Genomic DNA, 8760 nt, shown 5'->3' with positions numbered 1-8760 from the left:
CCCCTATATATTTATATTGCTCTTGTATAGTTGAAAAGTCTCCCTTGCAGGCGCGGGCGGCAGCTCTGCTCTGCCCCTCCTCCAATTGGTGTGAGGTGTCTACCACGCCTGCGGACCCCTGGGCCTGTTCTGCCGGTCGGTCGCAGGTCTGCCTACCTTGCGGGCGCGGGCGGCGGCTCTGCTCTGCCCCTCTGGCTTGATGACAAAGTGAGAGAGACTCGGGTGTTTGTGACTCACTTTCTTTACCAGGAGACCAACTGTTTCTATTGCCGTTGGTATCGATGAAGTTCTCTCCTCCGCTGCTTTCTGATGACATCAGATCTCTGCCATGTTGGTATCCCATGCGAATGGCAGCATTTTGTTCCCTTTGCCGGGTGACCAAAGCAACGGGTGAGTCCTGACCAGCCCTCACAAGCCCCGTCTCAATCCTGTTGCCACTGCCTATGAAGGCTCGGTTGTTATTTACCTCCACAGTATTCAGCAGGGCCTGGACCGAGAAGCAGTTTCCGCGGGTTCTTTAGCCCTGGGCCAGAGCAGTTCCGGGAGCCGGAATTCGGCCGCTCCGGACTTGGTGTATGTTCTGATAGGAGCAGGCTCCAAGAAGCAGTTTCCGCAGGTTCTTTAGTACTGAGCCTGAGTAATTTGTCTGCGAGATGCAGGTGAAGGGCAGCCTGAAATTACCTGTTCTATGACTGAATGAGCTGCGATCAGTCGAAAACAGGGATGGTGACGTCAGCTTTCCAAGATGGTGGCCGATGGCTTCCTCTGTGGTCTGACCGGTGTGGAGAACCGAATTGGACCGCTTCCTTCCCCCGTCTCAAACCCAGAATTCAGCCCTGAGCACAGTGATTGCACAGCTGGCATAAGCCTGCAGAATCCACAGCGCTGTATCTTTGCGTTGCTGTCTCGTCTTTTTCACTTTCTAACTTGAGGAATTTTGATGAACAGAACTTTTTAATTTTAACATAGTCTAATTAATTAATTTTTTATTTAAATTTCATAATTTGTGTACTGTTTAAGAAATGTTTGACTACTCCAGAGTCATGACAATGATCCCATCTGGCTGGATGCTTGAGGCTTTGTCTGGGTTTCCTACTCCATTGTTCAGTTTATCCATTATTGACTTTATTCCATTCTTACATTGGCATTACTTTTATAATAGGTCTTGACATCTAGTCTTTAAGAATATCTTACTCTTCTTAGCCTTTGGACTGCCATAAGCATTTTAGGAATATCGTGTAAATTTTTAAAGGAAAAATATTGGGATTTTTTAGTGGAAATACATTAAATCCAGAAATTACTAATGGGAGAAATGGTAAATTTATAATATTATGCCTTATATTCCATGGATATGGTATACACCTTGATTTGTTTAGTTTTCCCTTATTTTCTCTTGATGATATATTTTTAGTTTTTGGCATGGAGTCCTTGCATACCATGAGGCTATTGGAGCTCTGAGTTCTTTCAAAGGCAACAAAATTGAGAGGTGGACATATTCTATCAAGGAAAGTTGAAATGTTTTTCATTAACTCAGTAACCAACAAACTACATGACTATAACTACAGTAATACTCTGGAGTAAATTTTAATTCTTTCTCCCAAAGAAAAATGACTTGTGGTTTCAACTGTGTTCTCCAAAAAGATAAGGTGAAGTCCAAATCTCATTTTAAGTCTGCATGTGATCTTTGTAGAAGAAATAAATATAACTCTAATCCAATATGATTGGTGACCTTACAAGAAAAGGATAAACACACACATACACACACAGAGAGGGATAAAGTCAAGTGACAATGGAGACCAAGATCAGAGTCACACTGCTGCAGGACAAGGAAAGCCAAGGCTTGCTGGCAGCCATTGGGAGCTTGGAGAGAAGCATGAGTCAGTTTCTCTTTCAGAGCTTCCAGAAGGAGCCCACCCCTCCAGCCTCTCAATTTCCAACTTCCAGCCTTCTGACGTGTGAGTCAATAAATTCCTATTGCTTTAAGTTGTCCAGCTTATAGTACAAAGTCACAGCAGCCACAGGAAACAGATGTAAGGATGATCTATGTGCCAAGAAGTTCTTGGATTCTTACGTTTCTTTTTTTCTTCTCTTCCTGTGCTAATTCTCACACCATCCTGTCAATGCTTGATCTCATCACTCAGGAAAATGTCCCAAATGAAGAAAAGTCCCCATTTCTTTACACTTCCTTAGGGAGTTTTAAAGTATATAATTTTATCTTAATAAAGTTTTAACATTTCTCAAGCATATAAACACATTTTTATTGAGAAAATCTTGAAATAAAAATGAAGGAAACAAAACACAACTGCACACAAATGTCTATAGCAGTTTACTTCATAAGCACAGCAAAACAGGAAACATACCAATGAGTGGCCACCAAGCCTGAAATCACTGGACCCTGAAACCATCCCACTCGGACATGGACAGCTCTGGCCTTCTGCGCTCCAGTCACCCCTTTAGAGGCCAGCACTGCATAAGGATGTGGCTTTGAATTTATGGCTATTGAGCAGCGACGACTCATGAGCTGGTGGGTCAGAAGCCCTGCCTCTCCTCTTGGCATCTCTCACCAAGTGTTCCAGAAAGTTCTAGAGAGATGTTTTCAACCTTCCCCACACCCTTTGTACCCCTAACCAGCAATTTCCTTATTCAATAATATGCCCAAATCTGCTTCCTCCTCTCTGGTCCCAGGACTACAGGCTTCTAGATCAGTCTCTAGCCATAAATGACAGCTGATATAAAGGAATTCCTGACTGCATCCATCACAACCCCACTGTTGAGGTGATCTAGAAGAAAATCTGCAGAAGACTCTCATCACTCAGCCTCTCAAAACAAGTGTCCCACACTGCAGAATGCACAGTGGCTCCACCCATTCCCACAGCACAGACCTTCAAAGCCTCCTGGATCACCTGTGCCTTGGGCAATGGGCTGTGAGAGACAAAGTTCATTCTGGTACCAGTGGGCAGAGGAAGTGAGAAAAGCAACTGGCTGCCAACTAGATGGCCTTCAGCCTCAATCAAAGACTAAATATCTCAGGGAGAGAGATCCAAGGGAGAAACAACTCTCTGGCAACAAAGGCTAAGACTCAACCCCATAAGAAACACAAAGGTGGTCCACTAAGTAGCCCAAGAGGCACTGCCCTCTTTGAGGGTTAAGGTCAAGACAGCCCACCAGGAAGGCTGCAACTCCTGCCTGAAGAACCTTGCTCCCAGTTAGGTACTGCAACTGAAGCCCTGGGTGCACTGGAGGGCATAGAGATGAGATGGAATTGAAACCCTCCAAAATCGGGGCCTTGAGGTGCCCCAGGAAACAACCAAGGAATGTGGAGTGAGTTGAGGGCTGGGATCAGGTCTCAAAGATCTAGATTTGGAGGCCATTCAAACTCTCTACATCTCAGATACTGGAGGTGCTGCCAGGAAGTTGTTTAGAATAGCATAAGAGGAAGGTTATCCCCCAAGAAGTCAAGCTCTGCCCACCTTCAGACTTTTCTCCCCACCAGGAAAAAGTGGTGAGCTGCCAAGCAGGAACTTAGAAACGCCTGTGATTGCAGGCAGAAAGCTGCTCAGCTAACAGCCCTTGAAGTTGTTTCATTGTTTCAGAAACAGCTCTTTAGAAAAGGCCTGGAAGAACCAGCTTAAACCAGCCAAAGATACACAGCTCTTCTTCTAAGTGATCTAAGGTACATTTTGCTCACTATAACTCATTATAATGCTAAATTCTCTGCCCTAAATTAAGTGCATCTGCCATTTATTTAGTTTGGTATGGGAATAAAAGTCAGGGGTGCTTTACCACTGACCTACATTTTGTGGTAGAGATTTCTCAGAACAAAGGAAAGAGAATATGATGCCATATCTATCATTGTGAGCCCTTGGGAAATCAGTTTTGAACCTTCTTGCTACTTTGTAGTATAGAAATAGAAAGGCCAAACAGGAATGTGTATTACCTCATATGAAGACAAAGGCTAGAATGTGAAAGGAAACTAACCAGAATACATAGGGGATCACTCCCTATACTAAATGCTCAGCCTTTGGATAAGAATCCACTAAGGCTGGAAGCACACAAATAAGCACTGCTTCCTATTAAATACCCTGGTGTCCCCTGTCTCTGTGTGAGAATCCCATGCAACCATTTTATTTTGTTTTGTTTGAGGCAGGATCTCACTGATCTTATCCTTCTGTTTGCTATATATTTACAATGACCAGCTTGCTTAGAAGTGTTTACATCCTATGAGAAGTGAAAAGAACATCTGAAAACAGATTTTAAAGACTCTTAAATAAATAGTACTCTACAAAAACTGACATGAAAACCAACTCAAGTTTTAAGCCCCTTCTTTTTAGGAACATTAGCTATGCTGTACTATTTAAAAATAACTTATCAAACTGATTTGTGCCCATGTTTGCAACTCCTCTAAAATTACTTTTAAATAATCTAACAGAGTTTATCTATGGAAAAAATTCAGATTACTTCTGCAGAAAGGGTCAACAGGGCTAGAAGGTAGCTCAGTGGTAGAGAGCTTGCCGAGCATGTACAAGGCCTTGGAGTTTAACCCCCAACACTGCAAGAAAAGGAAAGGGAGAAGGAAGGAAGGAAGGAAGGAAGGAAGGAAGGAAGGAAGGAAGGAAGGAGGGAGGGAGAGGGGACAAGAGGGAAGGAAAAGGAATGAGTCATTAAAACACAAGGGCAAGTGGTATAAATATAAATATATGATGTACTAGCTCTTTAAAAATTATAGAGCTTTAGAATTTTAGTGACATCAAACTTGGTGATATTATGACTGTATAGAAGTTCTGCCTTGGCCTGGCCTAAACCAAACCAACAGGTGGGTGACCTGGAGAGGACTCCTCTCTGACTTGATTGGCACAGGCTTGAACCTGTGCTGCTTCAAGATGCACAACATAGTGAAGGGGCCACAACTTCTCTGACAGGCAGCATGAGTGTGCTAGGTTCCTGGGAGCCCATGATCAGGGCTCCCCATGCCCATACCCACAGCTCCACCCCCCAACACCTGCTGGTTCATAATGGTCTGCTCCGTTGCCTGGGGCAGGTTTGTTCCTGACCAAAGGCCTGAGTGTCCACAGCCTGTTTTGGCTTGGCTGGGCATGGTGTGGTTGTGGAGGGAATAGCCAAAGTAGCTTTAGCATGATGGAGGGAAACAGCTGCCCTACTTGGGGGTGGTCCTGGAAGAAGTAAGCAGGGTTGTGGTGTGCGTTGTCTGAGGACATGGAAACATACCCTAATCCTTATGGTTATACATAGGAGTTGGTGATATGTACAGCTATTGGATTTTTTGTTGTTCTCTTGTTTTTGAGGAGAAGTTATCAGTCTGTGAGAAGCAGGCATTACATGAGAAGAGAAAAAGAGCTTGCCCTAAAAGTTTCTGGACTAATTGAAGAAAAATGTGAAATACTTGAAAAAGTTAGCCTTGTTCAAAAAGAGTATGAAGTCTTAGAGTCATCTTTAAAGGATGCCATTTTGGAGAAGGAGTCGATAGAAGCAGAAAATTTGGAGACAATATATGAAAACCTGGATAGGTTTGTATCTAAACTTAAGGATGAAATACTCTTTCTAGTGTAGAGAATCAGATGTGACTGTAAGCTTGAAAACGTAATTATTATTGCCCTTGATGGAGTCTACCTGCAAACGGGGTATTCTGTCAAGGTCTAGATAAGGTGACAGCAAATCATGCTTGCATATGAGATGTTTTGTTGTCTTTGTTGGGGCTTACTTGCAAAGGAGAGGTTCCTTCAAGGTTTAGATAAGGTTACAGTGGACAGCTTGAAAACGAGGTGTCTGCTGTCCTTGGGAGGACTTGCTCACAAACGGGATGTTCTGCCAAGTGGGCTAGGAGGGCGCTAAGAAAATTTTTATCTATTCTTAACAAAGAGCAGAGCTCAGTATGCTTCGGGCCAAGAGTAGATTAAGCCATGAGAAGCAGGTCACTTATGATTAGAAAGTAAGACTTCTGTATGCCATGTTTAACTAGCTAAAGACCTGATTTATTGCTGTTGGACGGCTGCCTTCTTTGTTCACAATACTATAAAAAGATCGTTGTATACAATAAAGGACTTTTTTTCTTCTGCTGCTTGGCTTCTTCTGTTTCTTCGTTCTTTCTCATGCTGACCTGCGAATGAATTACTAGCAACATTCTAGAAAAAGAGCTAAAAGAAGAGAAAACTAACATTCTCAACAGGATGAATTGATGGCAGATATATCAAAAAAGATTAAGTCCCTAGAAGATGAATCAAAATCCCTCAGATCACAAATAACTGAAGCTAAAACAGCCTTGAGAATATTTCAAATGAATGAAGAAGAGATTACAGTAGCAATGAAAGAGGTTTTTAATGAAAATTCCCAACTTCAGGAAAGTCAGAAACAGCTTTTAGAAGACATTGAAGTATGGAAAGAAAAAGTGAATGGCCTCAATAAACAGAAAATGACATTGAAACACTCTAAAGTACATGCAGAACAAGTTCTAAGAGATAAAGAAAATCACATTAAGTCTCTGACTGAACACTTGCTGCAGATAAAAAAAATTGGGCTCCTGTGCTTGGAGAAGTCCTAACAGATGGTGGTAACTTGGAGTTGGAAATGGAGAGTGAATCAGAAATTGGTGCTCACTTAGAAGATCAGCCAAAAGGGGCTTTGAAGAAACTGGTTTATGTTGCTAAGTTAAAGGCCTCTTTTAAAACCATAGAAAGAGAAAGAAATCAATTTTTTTTACTTTATTATCTGAAGTAGGTAAACCAAAGGAAGACGTTACAGAACATATTAAAAATCTTAAGACACGGGGCTGGGGATGTGGCTCAAGCGGTAGCGCGCTCGCCTGGCATGCGTGCGGCCCGGGTTCGATCCTCAGCACCACATACAAACAAAGATATTGTGTCCGCCGAGAACTAAAATAAATAAATATTTTAAAAAAAAAATCTTAAGACACAACAAGCATCTTTGCAAGCAGAAAATACTCAATTTGAAAGTGAGAATCAGAATCTTCAGCAGAAACTTAAAGTCATGATGGAACTATATCAAGAAAATGTAATGAAACTCCAAAGGAAATTAATAGGAGAGGAAAATTACCCGGTAGAGCAAGAGGAGAAACTTTCCAAACTAGAAGATCAGCCATACAACTAAACCGCTGGAGACCTATAGAAAGTGAGCCAAAGATCTTGAAGAAGAATTGGAGAGAACCATTCGTTTTTATCAGGGGCATATTATGTACTATGAGAAAAAAGCACATGGTAATGAGTTGGCAGCTCAGAGTGCTGAAAAATACCTCAATGATTTAAGGAAACAAAATGCTCACCCCAGACAAAAATTAACCGAAATGGAGTTCAAATTTAAACTTGCAGAAAAAGATCATTCTGCACTTGATGTTTCAAATACAGCCTTTGGCAGAGCAAATTCCCCAAATGGTTCCTCACCATTGGGTCCACCTTCATGTGAAACAAGTCCTTCTCATTTGGAAAATAAGGGTCCACTCATACTCTCACTTTTCGTGCCAGTGGGAGGAGGAAGAGGCTCAAGGAGCCCAGAGAATCCTCTGGACTGTCCAACTAGCAATGAAAGAAGAGAATCAAACTGTGATAAGTTAACTGATCCTCAGAGAGCACCTTCTGACACGGGGCCTCTGGCACCTCCATGGGAATAGGCCCATAGGACAATTATCCCTCCACCAGGCCAACCATATTCTGATCCACAGCTTCCTCTACCAAGGCAAGATGGATGTTACTCTAATTCTGGTAGACCATCTGAACCTGCAGAACTCAGAAGTTCCACTATGCCGCCTTTGGATAAAATGGATGGGCCTACATCTTCAGAAATGGGATCCAGCAGAAATGATACCAGAGTCAATCTTGGTAATTCCAATGGGCCTGATTCATCTCTCCCTGCTGAAAAGAAGCACCTGGCTCTGGCTTTGCTTTCTCACCTTTCCCACTAATCAGAGGTCCATTGTTTCCAGTGGATCCAAGGAGTCAGTTCATGAGAAGAGGACCTTTATTTCCTCCAACTCCTCCAGGAAACATGTATGGAGCATCTCGAGAATATTTTCCACCAGGCCCACCACCCCCTCCATTCCCAATGGGACCAAGGTGATTTCCTCATTATCTCCCCACAAGAGCTGGATTTCTTCCCCCGCCTCCCACCCCCGAATTCTGAAAATAGAAGTGAGTTCCCTTCAGGGTTGATTCCACCTTCAGTGAGCCTGCTACTGAACATCCAGAAGCACAACAAGAAACCTGACAATATTTTGTATCTGCTTTCAAAAGTAATGTATCTCTAATTTTTAGTTTAAGTAACTGCTTTTACTTAAGTGATTACACTTTTGCTCCAATTGAAGCTTAATGGAATTATAAATTCTTAAGATAACATTTTGTAAATAAAGATGGTTTACATATGAATCTTATGATTTACATATGAATCTTATTTCCATTTTATCTTATTCTAGAGAGTATAACATTTAATTTGATTAATCCACTATTATATGAGCAACAAACAGAGTTTTATATATGTAATCTTGTAGTGGAGGATATTTTAAACTCCAATCAAAGGGTGTCCGTTTATACAAAGAATTATACTGTGATTGTAACAAATGTGAAAGTAACTTTATGCTTAATGAAAGATCTTAATTGATTTAAAGTCTTTACTTGCATTGATAGTAATAATAAAAATCAGCTAGTTTTTCCATAAAAAAAGAATAACTAGAGCATATTAACAGTAAACCAGAAAACACCACTAAACATGTCATGGAAATAGGAGATAGTCATAAAA

The 8760-nt window shown here is 41.7% G+C and overlaps 1 pseudogene; it reads left to right on the top strand.

The window, feature by feature from the left end:
- The first annotated feature begins 5214 nt into the window (after window positions 1-5214).
- LOC107140260 lies at window positions 5215-8085 on the top strand (annotated as a pseudogene).
- The last annotated feature ends 675 nt before the right edge of the window (window positions 8086-8760 follow it).

Source organism: Marmota marmota, unplaced genomic scaffold (genome assembly GCF_001458135.2).
Source record: "Marmota marmota marmota unplaced genomic scaffold, marMar, whole genome shotgun sequence".
Lineage (NCBI taxonomy): Eukaryota > Metazoa > Chordata > Mammalia > Rodentia > Sciuridae > Marmota > Marmota marmota.
This window is presented reverse-complemented; position numbering and strand designations above follow the sequence as displayed.